Raw genomic sequence first — 19,756 nt, forward strand, 5'->3', positions numbered from 1 at the left:
CTTTATTATTATATATATGAGGCTGACTTTATGCTGGAACTTCTTAGGAAGAAAGATAAAGAGTTAGCAATATTTTTTAACTCTACTTTCCGCTATATAGATGATGTTCTTTCACTAAATAATTCAAAATTTGGTGACTTTGTGGAACGCATCTATCACATCGAGCTAGATATAAAGGATACAACAGATACAGTTAAGTCGGCCTCATATATTGACTTTCATCTAGAAATTGACAACGACAAAAGAGAAGATTTCAGCTTTCCAATTGTGAAGTTTCCATTTCTAAATAGCAATATTCCAGCAGCACTTGTATACGGGGTATATATATCCAATTGATACAATATACCCGTGCTTGCATTTCCTATCATGATTTTCTTGCTAAAGGGTTGCTGCTCACAAGGCAGCAAGAGTTCCAAATGGTGAAGTTGAAATCATCCCTTCGTGAGTTTTACGGACGGCATCACGAGTTGGTTGACCGTTATGAAATAACCGTTTCACAAATGATATCGGATATGTTCCTAACGTCGTAACTACAATCCCCTTCCCTTTCATGAATGTGACCTACCGAATTAGACTATTTACTGGATTTGTTATCACATAAGAAACATGTAGGGTGCCACATGTGGAGCAAGATCTGCTTACCCTTCCGGAGCACCTGAGATCACCCCTAGTTTTTGGTGGGGTTCGTGTTGTTTATTCTTTAGTTTTCTATGTTGTGCCATGTGTGCTGTTGTTTGTTTGTCTTTTTCATTTTTAGCCATGGCGTTGTCAGCTTATTTTAGATATATCAGTTTGACTGTCCCTTTGGTATCTTTCGTCCCTCTTTATTTTTAGCGATATCCAATTCTCACACATTAATAAAGGTATTAATCTTATGATAAACGTTACAATTGTGTTGAATTAAACATTATGTAAAGTGTTTACCTTATCTTTTACACAACGACAGTTTTTAATCCTGTGTCTAAGACAATCATATCAATCAGTATATTACAAAATGTACTATGTCCAATGGATTTAACATGTTTGAGGTATAGACCTCATTATCAGTTAGAAAACACAAATGCTATTGTACAATCCCAAATTAAAGGTATCGACAGATTGTAGAAACGTACATGTGAATATATGTATAATGATGATATTCACCTCACAAGCATATATCACAAAAGTGAAATTAAGGGCTTACAACACAGGTACGGGTACACATAATACAAGTCGATGGGAAATATTGATGCAATGATAAAAAGGAAAAAACATGTGGATTTATTTTAAAAAGGTACTATTAAATATGGTACGGTTTTGTAAGCTTGTTTATATTGATTTTCTGTGACTGTATCTTACATTAATTTGTAGGATCCTTTACTATAGATAATTTAGCTGATCTGTAACTATAACATCTTCATGGCTTATATATCATGTACTGTAGTACGCCGCTAGATTAAAACTGACGTGGAAAGGTAACATATGGCCACCGAAAGCTCTTTTATTGAGAGCCCAGGTGGTCGTGTGGTCTAGCGGGACGGCTGCAGTGCAGGCGATTTGGTGTCACGATATCACAGTAGCATGGGTTCGAATCCCGGTGAGGGAAGAACCAAAAATTTGCGAAATATAACTCGTCTAAACATCAACCCAACAATGTTAGATCTGTAAATTTGCTTTCGCAAATTTTTGGTTCTTCCCTCGCCGGGATTCGAACCCATGCTACTGTGATATCGTGACACCAAATCGCCTGCACTGCAGCCGTCCCGCTAGACCACACGACCCACTGGGCTCTCAAAAAAAGAGCTTTCGGTGGGCATGTGTTACCTTTCCACGTCAGTGTTAATCTAGCGGCATACTACAGTACATGATATATAAGGCATGAATATGTCATTGTTACAGATCAGCTAAATTATCTATAGTAAAGGATCCTACAAATTAATGTAAGATACAGTCACAGAAAATAATTATATTCATAAGTACGTCTGAGTCAGTGACAACCCTACAACAGATGTATCCATCGGAATATATATATATATATGCGAGTCTAAATTGAAAACTACGTTCATTCCTATGATTGCGTTGGATAAAAAACGCAACTTTTATAATTGTGCGTGTAAAACAAATTTCGTTGTAGAAGGGTCTAAAAACAGCACAAACAACATTTTTAAAAAGACAAAAAAAGTGAAAAAATATATTTAAACAAAACGCATTTGACTAACAGGTCGAACAACTGATGTTTTTGAACCCTGCTGACTGCCATTGGCGATTGCCAAATAAAATTGATCACAAGATGTAACAAAATGGATCCTTATATAAATTTAATACTAAACAGAGAGAAAAAAAAAAAATTTGTGGCCACGATGTTATGCCACAAACATACGGTGTCATTATTTTTTTAGTACACCAGATCCGGATTTCGACAACTAATGTCTCTTCAGTGATGTTAGGGATCCAAACGGTATTTGGAAGGTCATATAACGAGTACCCTCATCTTTTGAAAAAATTACCCTCATTTTTAGATAAACTCTTCAATTTTAAGAGCCAATATAGGATGAATGGATCATATAAACCGGAGGGAAAATATGATACAAGCCCAAACAAAAAAAAAAGAGTCTAAATTCAAAACTTCGTTCAAACCTATGATTGCGTTGGATAAAAACCGCATTTGTTATACGTGTGCATCATGTGCATGTAAAACAAATTTTGTTGTAGAAAGTTCTAAAAACAGCACAAACAACATTTTCCAAAAGACCAGAAAAGTGAAAGAGTATATTTAAACAAAACGCATTTGACTAACAGGTCGAACAACTGATGTTCTTTAACCCTGCTGACTGCCATTGGCGATTGCGAAATAAATTGATCACAAGATGTAACAAAATGGATTTTAATATCAATTCATAACGTATCAGAAATTTGTTTTACTCGTGGCCACGATGTTGTGCCATAAACATAAGGTGTCAATATTTTTTATTACACCAGATCCGGATTTCGACAATAAATGTCTCTTCAGTGATGCTAGGGATCGAAACGGTATGTGGAAGGCCATATGAAAAGTACCCTCGTTTTTAGAAAAAGTACCCTCATGTTTAGATAAGCTCTTGAATTTTAAGAATCAATATAGGATGAACGGATCACATTAACCGTAGGAAAAATATGATACAAGCCCAAACGAAAAAATATAAACGAGTATAAATTGAAAACTACGTTCAAACCTATGATTGTGTTGGAAAAAAACGCAATTTTCATACGTGTGCATGTAAAACAAATTTCGTTGTAAAAAGGTCCAAATACAGCACAAACAACATTTTCCAAAAGACCAAAAAAGTGAAAAAGTATATTTAAACAAAACGCACTTGACTAACAGGTCGAACAACTGATGTTCTTTAACCCTGCAGACTGCCATTGACGATTGCGAAATAAATTGATCACAAGATGTAACAAAATGGATCTTTATATAAATTAATTACCAATCAGAATTTGTTTTTACTTGTGGCCACGATGTTGTGCCACAAACATAAAGTGTCAATATTTTTTTTATATATTTATATATACCAGAGTCACATAGCTATCTGCAATGTGCTAAGGGCATTTCGATTATAAATAAGATATACAAATCTACAACTTGCTTGTAGTTTATAACGATTCCATGCACTGTGCATTGTTACCGATGGAATCTAATTCTGATATATACTGCAGTATGATATGAATGAGGTTTGAGAGTTTGAATCTTTTAGTTTCACACATTATTTTGACAGCTAATGTCAATTTAAAAAATGCCTTATATACAGGTTAAATCCACCAATTTCTACTCAAGTTAACATATGTTTTTAATTCCTTAAGTGTATTTGAGCGTTTGGTTTTGCTGTTTGTTAAAGAATTTTTCGTTTTGAATTTTTTTTTGTAGCTGGGTATATTTTGTTATTTGACTTAATAATGCTCATGGTTAAGAAATTAGTTTAAATTACTAAATTTGCCTAAATTCAAAAATCCGTCATTCGTCCACTCTACTTAGGACGCTTTAAGTTAACATTATGTTGGTTGCCCATTACACCCCTTGGCGGACCTCTCAGCTGGTGGGCTATCAGTAACCGATGCTTTAAACGACATTTGTTGAAATTATCCGTATTTGAAATTACATATGGTCTAATATCCTCAGGCAAAGACAATGTTTAACCTTAAACTGCCCTGATGAAAGTCAACCAAAGAAAGCGCGCTCAACGATTGAAATTGATAGCGTATTGTTAATATTTATTTAGTCTTGGTTATGTTAATAAAACGCAGGAGTAACATCAACTTAACCGTTTAAATAACCTTAAACTACTATGAAAATTCCTTTATGTGCGTTTTTATTGTTGAAATCAATTGCGAATAAATTGTTGTGAACTTGCCAGATATATGTAAAGAATTCATAACTTGATTCCGAATGACACATTCCACCTCAACAAATCCCAATTCAAACCGATAACACTTTTAAGTGAATCGAAACTAAAGCAAATATGAATCATGCAAAATCTGCCATGATAATAGAAAAGTACAAGCACATAAGTACTGAACTCCAAGGAAAGTTCAAAACGAAAAGTCCCTAACCAAATGACAAAATCAAAAGATAAACATATCAAAAGAATGGATACCAACTGCCATGGTGGATTGAACCTGGTTTAATAGAAAGATAAACCTATCAATTTATGACAGTCAGTGTAATTCAATTATCTTGACAAAAATAACCATAAAACAATCAAAATTAAAACTGTCTCTTAAATTGCTCTATTCTTTCTAGTTTGTTACCCCCTTCTAGTGTTCAATTATTTAAACATTTTAGGCCAATCAGCAATCGTCGGATGAATTCACTACTCTTCTTCGTTAGATGAAAGTACGGTAGCGGCTGAGTTGTGACGAACACTCCAAGGCTTTAGATATTTTTTTGTATTTGAACGTTCCTCATTAAGGTCATTACATGCAGACATGCTTGACAGACTCATGAAATGGACACCTAGTTACTAACGTGACACCAGCATTTTGTATGGAAATGATATCATATAACACATATTTCTTCTGAATCTACTTTGGACAGATTTAAAACGGTTCCGATCAATAAGGCCAAAAACAAATTATAATTAAAACTTTCTTATATAGTTTATTTCATGAAATTTAGATATTCCTTTTGGTGCTTTTTGGTTATTAAGTCCGACTCACTTATACATTGTTTACTTTTTAACCTTTGAATTAAACCTTCCTTGTTAAAATAAACCAAATATCTTTTTTGACTCTAGAAATATATGAAGTGTTATATTCATTTCTAGGATAATTAAAAAGCGAGATTATTGACCTCTCATAGATGTGTAAGCTGCAGCGGGTTCAAACAAAGGTTTAATAAGTCGAACATTACTTTCAATAACAGCTGCATAAATTAGTTTTGAAACGAATCGTTGATGAAATATGCCAGGAAAAGTCACCTGTTTGTTCATATTCAGAAAACAGATAATCTATTGGTCAGTAGATCCAGCTACTTCATATAAATATTCAACGTTGAATAAACTAAACCTACTAGACATGACAGAGCGTCGATCTATAACTAAATCTAAGGTGAGTCTTCATTTATTGTATTATGTATTCTACTTTTCTACTTTTTACTTTTGTCTTTGAGTAGTTAATTTCGAATGATCAAATTTGCACGACAGATTTTCAACATTTCTTTTATTTGTTGTTTGTTAAATAATCACATGTAATTCTAGTAGGAACTCATGCTGATATGTTGTCACTACCAACTGACTACAGATGGATGCAGGTCTAGCATGCACAGCAAGTTTATTTGATAACCAGTCATTTGGACTGGTCAATGTTAACTTGTGACAGACTGTACAATGATGTAGGACTGCTCTGACCAGTCCTAGGACCACAATATAGTTAACTTAAAGAGCGGACTTGGTTCTATGACTGTTTTCATGTCTGCCGAAAAAAGTAAACTGGGGAAATGATACTCTCCGAAGTAACAGCTTAGTTCTATTAAAGAAATAATAACAATTTATAAACTTCGTGCCTTCGAAGCAATTTTCATGATTTACCTTCCGTAGGCACGCTCAAAACCTATACATTTGAAAGCATGGGAGGTTTTGGCACATCTGATCGTTAGAACATATATATGACCAAATAGGAACAAAAGATAATTGAAAACTACATTTAAGGACAACGTTCCGTGGTAGAATCTTATTATTTAATTAGGTTATAGTCGCGAATTTATAAATGAAATGTTTGTATAATAAAGTTCAAATATTAGAAAAACAAACGAAAAATATGTTAAAATATATAAAAGTTAAACTGCATTTATGAAGATATCGGACAGTACAGTGCAAGAATCAAATAAAACGTACATATTATAAAAAAAGAAAAAAACAATAAGTTTCGTATGTTTCTGATTTGCAGGATCATATTGGTACTACCGTCTGCATTCCTAGTGGGGCTCCGCTTCTCCCTTTCTATCCTTGATAAAGTTACGGAATCGGCTGAGTTGTGACGAAGGATGGTTAATTATCTTGTTAAATAATATTAAGGATGTCTGCTTGTCATGTTTTGAGTTTTTTGTCATGTTTTCGGAATCCTCTGGTTTTATCCATTTGAATGCCTTAAAAAAATCCCCATGAATCCCCATTCTTTTTAAAAATCTTTTATATGTATTATTATAAGTCATTTGTGAAAGTCTTATAAAATTTTATTTATTTTTTATAGTATTTGAGAACTTTAACTGATCAATAATAAAGCTATGAAAAATCAACAGAGAACATTTTCCGGCCAAAATTCCAATGGCTAATACCTCGAAAACAAGCACATGGACACCTATATTTGTTTTGTTATTTTGTTTCCTTAATCTATTCCCTATCAATACATACTAGTTTTATGAAAAGTTATTTATTTTGAGCAGCAATCATCCTTAAGGCATAAATGCGATTACAAAATATGCTAGTATATAATATAATCTAATCTGTCGAATGAGAACAAAAATCAATTCGCTGGCAAAAGAATAATCAAATGTCTAATTATCAAATTTAGCTGATTATCTGGTTGTTAAGTTATATATAATTCATATTTTAAGGTTTCTGACTTGTCATGGAACGCACCGAGAGGTTTCAGGATTGATCAAATGAAATACCGACCGTAGGGAAGTCTTTCTTTGGGCAATCCTGACACATCGAGGTGTGTTCTACGACAAGAAAAACTTAAAATATGCATTATCTGACTTTTATTAACTAACTCACTACAATATGTATAGAAATGCCCATGCTTTATAAAAAGAAAATTTCGACATTTGGTCATTATGAACGGAGAAATTGCTACAGCCAGTCATTACGAAATCTCAGTCATGCATTACGAAATCACACCCGTGCATTACGAAATCACAGTCATGCATTATTAACAGATGAAACGGGGACATCGATTAAATCAAACGTCGTTTATTTCTTTAAATACGAGTGAACTTTCTTTTTTTTTTTAAATTAATATCATAAAAACAAGTTTAAATGATGTTCAGTGTTTTGTAACGACTTGTAACGGAAATATTTCACAGCCTTTATCGAGTACGACTTTCGATTATTATCACTATTTTATTTCCGTTGTTCATTCCTCAGAATGCAGACTTTAGAATAGTTAAACTGTCTGATTTATTCTTCCCAGCTACTTTATATTTGCTATATGAAATTAATTTTAATAGCATAACATTAAGTACTTGGATGAGAAATCAGAAATTACATCTGACAGTCACAATGTTTACCAAAATTCCATGCGAAATTGAATGCGAAAAGACAAGTTGAAGTTCAGCTATACAATTCCTGAATCTTCGTCATGGTAAGTTTCTTACTCTTTGTGTAATCGAAGAATTAAAACCATTTAATACAAATATTATAAAACTGGCTTTTCCGTTTTGGTCCTGTTGTAGTTTGTAGACAGCTGTATAATTTTGGATCCGAGATTCGAAGACTGTTCTTGAATGAAGTTGCCTTTGTTGGTTTATAAAAGAATCAATATATTGACTTTTTCATATTGGCCCTGTAACATGCCCTTGATACTAATAGTGGCCTCGGACAGTTGTTAAGGCCCTCGGCGTTGCCTCAGGGCCATTCCAACCATCCTTGGCCATTATTAATACCTCGGGCATGTTACAGGGCCAACATGAAAAATTACATACATTAATACCATAATAATAATATACCATGAAAAAGTATTGTTTTATAAAGATTTTCAAAATTTAGAATTCTATTTTACCAAACTTTCTCAAGTGGGATATTCCTTTCTAATGCGTTCCGGTTTTAATACGCCATACGGCTTACTTAGAATGTAAAATAAAACTCACTAATTAATCCAGATATTGAACCTTAAAAATTATTATCCATACACAATAACAATATTACTGTAAGTGCATGAAGTAAGACACAAATGAATTGTTACCATCCGAAAACGGTGTATGCAAAATACAAAACACTTTGTAACTTATTTAATATACCAACTTACATGTAGTTAATGGGAACAAAGGAGTGGTGCTATTTTGTTAGGTTTCTTCTATTGGTAATGACATTTCGATCGCGTAAAAGTGATTATTTTTTCAAAAATTGAAATTGAATCGATTGAAATATTCAAAATGATTTTCTATTGAATAGCAATACATTTTTTACGGAAAATCAGTATATACCCTCACGAAACCGACCCAATTGTGAGGTGAATGTTCATGTACGCGAATGTTATTCAATAGAATTTAAGAATATATTATAAGAAGATATAGCAAAAACAGATTAAACAGTAAAAGTAATAATAATAATAAAATAATTGTGTGGTTCAAAGTATGACGGGATACATAAGTACAGAGTCACGTCAAATATATATCATATCATTATATTATATACTAGCATATTTTGTAATCGCATTTAGGACTTAATATTATTTAACAAGATAATTAACTATCATTCGTCCAACCATTATGGTCTTTAAGTATAGATTTTGCGTACTGACGTTGGTTATCATCTTAATAACGTGTTATAGTATTCTGTTATTTGTCTTTATTAATATCATCTTTACTGTTAAGTCAGTTTTTTTTTAGATATTCATTTGACGTGACTCTGTGTTTATGTAAAACATCATACTTTGAACGACAAAATTACTTCATTTATTAATATTACTTTTACGTATCGATCTTGTCATAATTTAGATGACAAAACTATGTGATTCATTAATACTACTTTTTCTGTTAAGTCTGTTTTTTATGATAAATATATTTGACGTGACCCTGTACTTATGTATCCCGTCATACTTTGAACCACACAATTATTTTATTATTATTATTACTTTTACTATTAAGTCTGTTTTTTTTTGTTATATCTACTTTAAGTGACTCAGCATTTATGTATGCCGTCGTACTTTGAAAAATTATTGTATGTTCACCTGAGCGAATTTCAAATGCGCAATTTTACACCAGTACTGAAAACCTTAAATCCTTTACGGGTAGACTTTACATAGATAAATAAAATCGAATAAGATAAACAAATGAGGATGCTAAATTTGATGTAAGCCCTTTTGTGCTTCTTCGTTATATTTGTTGTTTTTATAGTGATTAAGATGATAACACAATGTTGCCTGCTTTACCCCTATTTTTGACATTTGCACTATTTGAGTATGTTTGTTTTGTTCACGCATCGTTGTCAATGTAATGGAGTTTGATGCGACTGTCATACAGATGAGAGGTTTAGCTAGCTATAAAACCAGGTTCAATCCAACGTTTTCTACAATAGAAAAGTCAGGAATATGACAGTTGTTAACCATTCGTTTGATGTGTTTAGACTTTTGATTTTGCCTTTTGATTTTGGACTTTCCTTTTTGAATTTTCCTCGGAGTTCAGTATTTTTGTGTTTTTACTTTTTAATAGAGAAAAATATATACATAGATTTAAAAAAAAGTTAAGAACTGACACGAAGGGGGCACGAAATCGTGATACATGTACATGTTATACGTAATCGAATATCTATACATGTAGGTCACAGTATTATTTCCTATTTAGTGTGGATCGTCCTGAACATGCATGACATATTTGCCACTTAACATCACTCCGGCCAAGTCACAATCTTTTAAAGTAAACCATTAAAGGTCAAAGTACACGGTCTTCATTAAATTTTCTACTTTAATTTCATAAAAAAAAGCCATTTGTCAATGTAATAAAACAAAATAACTAATCAAAGAATTCAAATATCCAAAATAATTCAACTCATAAACGAACAACACTTAATTAATGTCTTGTTCGGTCACTCGTTGAATATTTTTCTTTCTTTATTTGAATATTTCGATTAGTTATTCTATAATTATTATACAGTTTTTTTTAAATTTATTCTAAATTGTTTAACGGTTTTATTTTTAACTTGCACTTCAAACCATTGAAAGACTGGAATGAATATAGGAAGATGTGGTGTGAGTGCCAATGAGACAATTCTCCATCCAAATAACAATTTTAAAAAAGTAAACCATTATAGGTCGATGTACGGCCTTCAACTCGGCGCCTTGGCTCACACCAAACAACAAATTATAAAGGGCCCGAAAATTACTAGACAAGTGTAAAACCATTCAAAAAGTAAAATTACAAAAATACTGAACTCAGAGGAAAATTAATTCGGAAAGTCCATAATCACATGACAAAATCAAATAACAAAACGCATCAAAAGCGAATGGACAAGAACTGACTTGGTACAACCAACGGTCTAATCTATATAAAAAAAAGAGAAACGAGAACCAAGTATATATTACATATTAAACAAACGACAACTACTGTACATCAGATTCCTGACGTAGGACAGGTGCAAACATTTGCAGCGGGATTAAACGTTTTTATGGATCCAAACCTCTGCCTTTTTCTGAAACAATAGCATAACATCACAACAACAAAAAAACTCGCAATAAAATATCAATTGACAGTTTTAACTCAATCAAAAAACGTATATTAATATTTCTGTACTAGAGTGTACTTATTGTAATCCGATCAGTCAGAATTTGTCTAAAACTGACTTGATATACCTAGACTGTAGTATGAACTTGTACTCGACCTTTACTCGACAAAAACTTGACCATTTTATAAGTGTCTGAACCATTCTCGACCCCATCTGAACCTTTCTAGAATAAGTTTTAGCTAACGTATGCCTTTTTTTGTATCTTTAGGAACTGTTAACAGCAAGTATTTCCCTTGGTTGGAAAGCTGAATATCAATTTGAAATAAAAAAAAATGCATTTAATGAAGCGTTGAAGCCGACATTTTACATTGACAATATATAATAATCAACACTAAATTTATCAACACTTTCACATTGTATATCACCTTAAGAATAAACCTAAAATGGTTAGTTATTCAACGATACAAAAATTAAGTGCCAGTCATTTAGTGATTAACATTCGATCTTCAATACCAGACGGATATTTTTATGAAAATTCCCCCTGCCTATTTTACTATTTTTATTTGTTGAACTAAGCCTAAAGTGGTCTCATTTGCAATCATAAACCATCTTCTTATCTTTGTATAAAACATGTAAAAGTGTTCAACTGTTCAATTTTTAGAACCTACTTCCATTGGTCTGTACAAAAAATCTAATGTCAACAATACCAATTTAATATCAACAACCTTGATTTAACAGTATTGAACAGAACTTGGTAACATTTAACTAATCAAATAGTTCCAAAGTCGTAAATCCACTACTAACCGTACTGAACAACGCCTCGCCTACCTACTAACCTAAAATGAAATATACACGGTCTCCAATTGCAAGCGAACGCTTTTAACCAATAATATTCCTTGAAATAAATAGGAGGTAAGATAATAGTTGATACTAGAAGTATTAACGTTCAGTTTGGAGAAACGAATACCTACAAGAAATTGTTTTTGCCTTTGAAGGTTACTGTTAATCTCTCGGTGGCAAAGTGGTCTAAGTACTTATACTGTATCACTTGCCAACACTGAGGTCTTGTGGGTGCACTCGTCTCCAATCTTAGTTAGGATTTTCAGTTTTCTTATCGCAGGTTGGTGGTTTTCTCTGTGCACTTCGGCTTCCTCCAAAAACGAAAAGTGGTAACCACGAAGTAGCAAATACTTTTCGCTAAAAAGTGGCGTTAAAGCACTAACAATCAACCAATCAATCTTTTTGCAGATTCATTTCTAAACAAATATAGAAACAATATAATTACAAAACATTATTAAAGATACTATCAACAATACAATTAAATTGTTAACGGTGTATTATTATAAATACTTATATAAATGTATAAGATTGTGATACTTTAATGCATATTTAGTCTGAGCCAAAAGAATGAAATGGAAATTTAGAAAAGTATGATTTTTTTAGGAACGGCGTCAATTGATGGAACGTACAAAAGAAATTAATGAGATAACCGTATTCAAATTGGTGTTTTTATGTTTTTTTCAGGCCAAACTTAAAGTGAGACCCATTCAAACGTAGGAATACAATGAATGTAAGTAGATATAGTAAATAGGTTTTAATGAATTGTCATTCTGTTGCTAACATGTTGTCATGTACTATCATATAATATATCTATATAAAAAAAAATAGATGTGGTATGGTTAACAATTTGACAACTCTTCACAAGAGACCAACATGACACAGAAATTTACAACTATATGTCACCCTACGGCCTTCAACAACGAGCAAAGTCCACACCGCATAGTCAGCTATAAAAGGCCCCGAAATGACTATGTAAAACAATACAATAGAAAACTAACGGCCTTATTTATGTACAAAAAATGAACGAAAATCAAATATGTAACACATGACAATCATTGAATTAAAGTCCCTGATGTATTTCTCGGTTCTGATTCTTTTGTGTTAATTTATCCTGTATTCCGGTCACGTAATGTTGTCATTTTAACGGATATTTATAACATTCACATATAATTTGATATGCGAAAGGTTTGGCTAGCCATTAAATCAAGTTCAAACAATCATTTATAATGTCCTGGAGCAAGTCAGAAATATGTCAGTTGTTATCAAATAGTGCAATTCTATGTACTGTTGTGTTTGTGTTTGTTTTTGTTGCAGTTTAGTGTTTCTGTTGTTCCGTTCTTTTTCTCTAATACTAATTGCCCTACGATCTCACCAATTAGAGACAAGAAGCGACAAAGAGCGACAAGAAAGAATAATAACTATTAAAACATTAGGTTAATAGAAAATATATCATCTAATTATACGAAGAATTCATCGAAAATAGAGAAAAATGGCTTTTGAAAAGAGAAAAAAGGACCCTTCCACTTTTTTATAAAAAAAATGGTGTTTACCTTTCGTCTTTCTTTAATACTGTTAAATTTTAATTTTTTTATCATGATATGACAGAAAATGTGTGTCATGTATTATATTTGTATTTTGACTTTTTAAGACTCGATTAAATCAAGATTAAATTACCTTATAATTTAGTTTTGAACCATGCCGATTCTACACACAGTCAATTTATTTACCTTTACGCATATGTTGTAAACTGAAGGTATATTATCTTTAAACATATCGTTGATAGTGAAAGAAAAAACAAAGTTCTTGTTTCCCGTATATTTAGAAATGAATATTTAATGTTTCTTTCAACATGTTCAATATTTACTTATTTTGAATATTTAATATTTAAATTTTTACGCTTGCTATGTTTCATTGTCATTAAATTACGTTTCTTCTTCCTTCCGCTATTTAGTCGTTTCTTGACGCTTCTTGTCGCTAATTATTGAGACCCGTTATCCTCAGTTTTGGATTGTGACCCAGATTTGTATTCGCTAAATCCATTTATGACTATTAAACAATGTTATACAACTGTTGCATGTATTAAGAACATGATATCAGTATACATTGTTTGTATTTCCCTTGCACACACCGTTTAAAGTGAAAATGAGCGAACGTTATATTAAAGATACAGGTTAAGGAGTCAACAAACAAACAAAAACCGGAACCCTTTCATAATTAGTACAACATGACTCGAACGTCCTTAGTTTATTTGTTTGCGAAAAATGCAAAGCATTCAGTTCATTAATGGTCATGCTTTAAATTGATTCTTTTGAACCTCATTTATGAAAATGCGCAACCAAAATAGACGAAAGGTACAATGTTGCGGCTGTCCAAAGGCAGGAGCCTCTGGCCTTCGTTAGTTTGGTTGGTTTTGAATTTCAGATTTAAGTGTAAAATTCGGAGTATAGTATGACTTCCATTATCACTGAACGTGTATGCCTAAATGTTAGGGGCAAGCTGAAGGACGCCTCCGGGTGCGGGAGTTTCTCGTTACATTGAAGACCAATTGGTAGCCTTCGGTTGTTGTTTGCTCTATGGTCGTGTTGTTGTCGCTTTGACACATTCCCCATTTTCATTCTCAATTTAACATTCTGAAATATTTTAATCATGAAAAGTACAATAAAAAAAAATAATGGTTAAGCGGCATTAAATCGATATAAACTGATTAGACAATTACTAGTAACCAGACAACCATGTATCGTTCATGTTATCGCAATTTAGGTTATATCTTTTGTACGCGTTATATATACTTACAACATGTATAAGGTTCATTATAAGTCGTTAGACACCAAATTTCGAGGTTTTCAGGTGTACAGGTGAATCCAAATTAAAATATTCAATGCAATGCAAATGTTCTATCATGTTGAATACATACATTGGCAAAACAAAGAAATCACATATCCACGAAAAGATTTCAGCAATCTTATGAATATAACTGTTACTCACAAAAAAAAAATGAACCCATTTATTTAGTAACATATCTTTTGCATAAACAGTCCAATTGTGTACCCTTTTCTTATTAATGAAGTTAATCTTGTGTATCTTATCTTTATGGAAAAGTGGTGTAAGCGTTTAAGAAAGCAACACATAAACACCGATTCGGAATATAAAAATATGACGCGAATATGAATATCTCCGCGAAATCTAAGGATTTTTCCTTATCTTACTACACCAAGTGCATTTGTAAATCGCGAGATTAAATCGCCGCGAAGAGGAATAGAAAGGACTCTTTCGCGGCAATAAGTTGGTTTTGTGTATTCTTATCTTTAATTTCTGATAATATGCTTGGTCTATGTGCCATTTTGCTCGTCTTTGTTACATATGTGTTTCTTTTTATAGTAATTAAGATTATTACATAACGTTGACTGCTGTACCCCTATATTGACATTTTTACCTGTTAAGGTGGTAAGGGAGTCTAAAATAAAAATGATAGAATTTGTTCATACTTTGCCAAAACGTTGTATCTATTGATATATGTTAAAAAATAAAATAAAAATTATAGGTCACCGCGCATTTTCTCAAGCTACATGACGTGACAAAATGACACATTTTGTATGGATTATACAGGAAAATACACCATTTTGGGATTAGAAACTAAACAAATTGATAGAATTGATAAATACTTAAGGAAAAGATAGCTTTCAGACAATTCTTTGAGAATATCATTAGAAAAGATAGGGTCACCGTACGTTTTTCCCGGCTAAAATACAAAATAGAAAAAATCCATGTAGATTCCTTCAGAAAATGCACAGTTTTAGAGTTACCTCTCCTTAAAATGCCAATTTAAATAAAACAAAAGATATCAGCATTTGCAAAAATAGTTATATTCTAATAAATTGGTTCTTTTAATTGAAAATTCACATTAAATATCTGCATTCCTGCATCAAATTTTGCTGACTTGATAGAAAATCTGGACCTGTGGTTCTCTGCATGGTTTTTACAATCCAAGATAGAGGAAGACACCCATACCACCTTAAGTCTATTTGTTCACACATCGTTTTCAAATTAATGGAATTTGATACGACTATCATATCATACAAGTCAGAAAGCAAGCTAACTTTATAACAAAGTTTAGTACAAGATTGTCTACATGGGAAAATGCCTGTACCAAGTTAGGAATATGACATTTGTTTTTCATTGATTTACTTTTTGTCACAGAGCTGCTCAATTGCTCAAGTATTTATGAATTATTGACCTTCGACGATGTTGGTTAAAGTGTAACTGAGGATCTGACAAGGTATCGAACTTTTTTTAATATCGACAAGTAATATGAAAAGTAAAATAATAAAAATATGGATTTTAGATATTAATTCAAAACTAAAAAAAGAAAAGAAACAAATTGGAATAAACAATTGGAAATTTTTAAACTACTAAGTAGAGCAAAAATATCTCACCACATTGACATTATCACCACGACCCCTTTCATGGTACAAATTACTTATGTTCTCTAAAAGGGCTTACTATTAAGCTATGCTCCATGTGGTATCTTTCATTCTGATCATCTTAAAGAAAAACTTCGATGAAAACTTGCATTCATTTACGATGAAACCCTGGATAGAAGACGTTATAGTGAAGTTGAACATATCCATGATTAATCAAAAATGAATATCAGGATGAAATAGATGGTATAATTGTGTTCTTCACAATACAGGCTATGATCGGTTAGCATCGCGAGCTACATAAAAAACAAATTATTTGTTTCCGCAATAGAGACGTATGTAGTATACCTTTGAAATAAATTTTCTATTTCCATTATTTTGTTTTCTAAATATCAAAATTATGAGATTTACTGTTCGTATTGCTATGTGCTCAATTTTAAGCATTGTTTAGTATCATCAAATTGTACAATTGTTTGCAAAGAAGTTGACCAATGTACTAGAAACAGGTTTGCATATCTGAAATCAGTACTACGGATCGATTGATTGGTGTAGGACGCCATTTTCATCGCTATTGATTTAAAGATGATGGTTAGTTTGTTATAAGTGGAGGTTGCCGGGGTGAACCAACGACCTTCGGTAAGGAAACTGAAAACCGTTGTTAAACAAGATAAGACCAAGAGTATTAGTTATGGGTGGGATTCAGTAACAAATAATAAGCTTATATAATAAATCATCTTTTTGTATCTTTTTAGGCAACTGTGACCATACAACCAGCTGTAAAGGTTAATCATACAGTAACAGTTTTATTAACTTCATTAGCTGTACTAACAGTTTTAGTGGACATCTGTTATATAACAGTATGTTTTAAGGCTCTGAAAAAAACATTCCACCATCTTATGATTTTAGGTCTTTTTTTCAGCGACAGTGTTCTTGGGATATCATCAGCACTTTTTTCGTTAGGTCCTGTAATAAAACACAAATTCATTGAATCCTGTCTAATACAGATCTCTGTTGTTGCTTTCGGTTTGCAATTAAACTATTGCTTGATATTCCTATTGTGCTTACAGAGGTACTGTGTGGTGAAGTCTTTTAACTTTGGAACGAATGTCAAATTTGAAGAGAACAAATTTAAACACATCGGGGTAGCTATCTTCCTCTCGTTCATTATTACATCATTTGGAATGATACTAACTCCAAAAGCTAAACATCTGCAGGTTTGCACAGCTCCTCTCGTATTTGGGGATAGCTTTTATATATATGTAACTATTATATTTGTACCCATAACTGTGATTATTATTGTTATATCAATAATGTCAATATTTACAAGTTTTTGTTTATGGAAAATATATTTCAAAGGAACAATTGCACCGATTCAAAGAGTTAAAGAGGATATTAATATTTCTGATTGTATGGAGCCGTCTTCTTCGAAAACACATCAATGTTTTCAAATACCTTATAGTAATTCTTCTGGAAGCACAATACAAAAGGAAGAAAAGGAGAATGGTATTGAATTATTGGACATAGAATTTCAAATAGTTTCTTCAAACATCGAAGGCAATGAGGATACATCAGAGATACAAAAATCATGTAAGATGAATTCCAGTCAGAATTGCAACGTCTTGAAATGCCCACACTGTACGAATTTCCCGAGGACGAATAATAGGAAACATTCTTATATCTCAACTGATGGTAATAAAATATCATCAAATCAGGTTAACAAAACAAAACAGAAAACAGTGCAAGGTAAATCGGAAAGTTCCAGCGCACAGAAAAATGATGTCACACACGAGAAGAACAGCAATGAAATGATTGATTTGAAACACTATAGAAATAGAACTGCATTTACTACTTCCATTGACGACGGCCTTTCATTTCATGCAAGAAGACAACTGAAAAAGTCCTGGGAGATCCGAGCATTTTTAACTACTATCATAATTGCTTTCCAAACCATAGCATTAACAGGACCTTTTGTAGCGTCATTTTGGATAGAGGCATTTTCGAATGAACCGTTAACACAGCAATTTCGACTTTTGCTCCTTATCCCATATTTGATGAACTCCATATCCAACCCTTTTATATATGCATGGAGAATACCGGTAATTCGACAGGAGTTCAAGAAACTCTTTCGAATAAATGATTGATTATACTGAAAACAACAACACTCATTCGATAATTTTCATATTACTGACTTTTGACTCCGGGTTCTACAAGTATTCGATAGGTTACCTACTCGTTTAATAACTACTCGTTCAATTACGAGCACCTCCAAAAAAATTAAAATCAAATTTATAATCGGGGCAATTTGGGGTGTAATTTACTATTTTACAATGATTTAATCATGTATAGAAAGCATTTAAACATTTACTTTGCCCTAAAAATTGTACCGATTTAAATCTTGAATTTACTTTAGGATGTCCTACCAAAGAGAAGGTAACCTGTCGAAAAAAGATTAATTCCGGAGTAAAAAGTCGATAATATGAAAAAAGGACTATGTATTGCATGGAGTTTAGAGAAAAATCATTATTTACTATGATGTTGTCTTGTAAATATGCATATTGTCCAATACTTGATATGCTCACAACATGTCATCAACATTGTATCGTCCACGTTCCGTGCTCCTCGACTTTGTGATAGTGTATCGTCAGGGAAGATAACTCTAACAGACTACGACCGATATGTTCTATATGTCACCACAATTCCGTCGTCTTTTTTCTCGAATGTTAAATCACTGAAAAAAACTTATGCATGTAGCCGAGTTTGTACTGCTAGTGATGCTTAAGGTATTCGGCCCATAATTAGCCAATAAACAACAAGCATAATAATTTATATTTTTATCAAGGATTGTGAGTAGGGGTATCTAAGAGTTCTTAATATGAAATAAAAATCCGCAAAATATTTCAGGTTAACAACAGAGCTTGGTTACAGTGACCCCCCTTTTTTGTCCTCATATGCCAAATAAGGGGTTTAAGTAGTATGTAATTTTAAAAAACCTATATAGTATAATTTACTAATCTTTCTTCGGATACCTTAATACAAATATATACATGTATTAGTTGAATCAATTTCACTAGAATTAATTATTATGACAGAAAAAAAATGTTCCATAGTAATTTCCTAAATATACCTTTTACAAATTGACCGCTTGACAAATTATCTTCAAGCATTGTTATCTTCTACGAGTTTACTATCTCTTAAAAAAAACATGAAATAAAGTTTAAATGTTTACTGTTTCAATATCATATTATATCTGAATATCATGTTAGTTTGTTCATCTAATGGAATGAATGTAATGCATTTTTTCATATTTTGCTTATATCAAATAAACAATGTTCCATTAGTTTCAGAAATAGACTCCTTTTTTTTGTGTTTTTGAAGCGTTTAGAACAAAAAGGTTTGTCGTTGTTGTTAAACAATGTTAAAAAGGTGCGAAAGAAACCATAGGACCATCAAAATTCATGAATCGGAAATAAAGACAACGCCATGGTTTAAAGAGACAAAGCGACAAACAGACAAAGAAAAGTACAACATAGAAGAAAAAGTACTATGCAACGCGAAACCCACAACAAACTTGGGATGATCGCGATAGCAAGCGCTCTTTTATCAATC

The sequence above is a fragment of the Mytilus trossulus genome, chromosome 10, assembly GCF_036588685.1.
Source record: "Mytilus trossulus isolate FHL-02 chromosome 10, PNRI_Mtr1.1.1.hap1, whole genome shotgun sequence".
NCBI classification, from domain to species: domain Eukaryota; kingdom Metazoa; phylum Mollusca; class Bivalvia; order Mytilida; family Mytilidae; genus Mytilus; species Mytilus trossulus.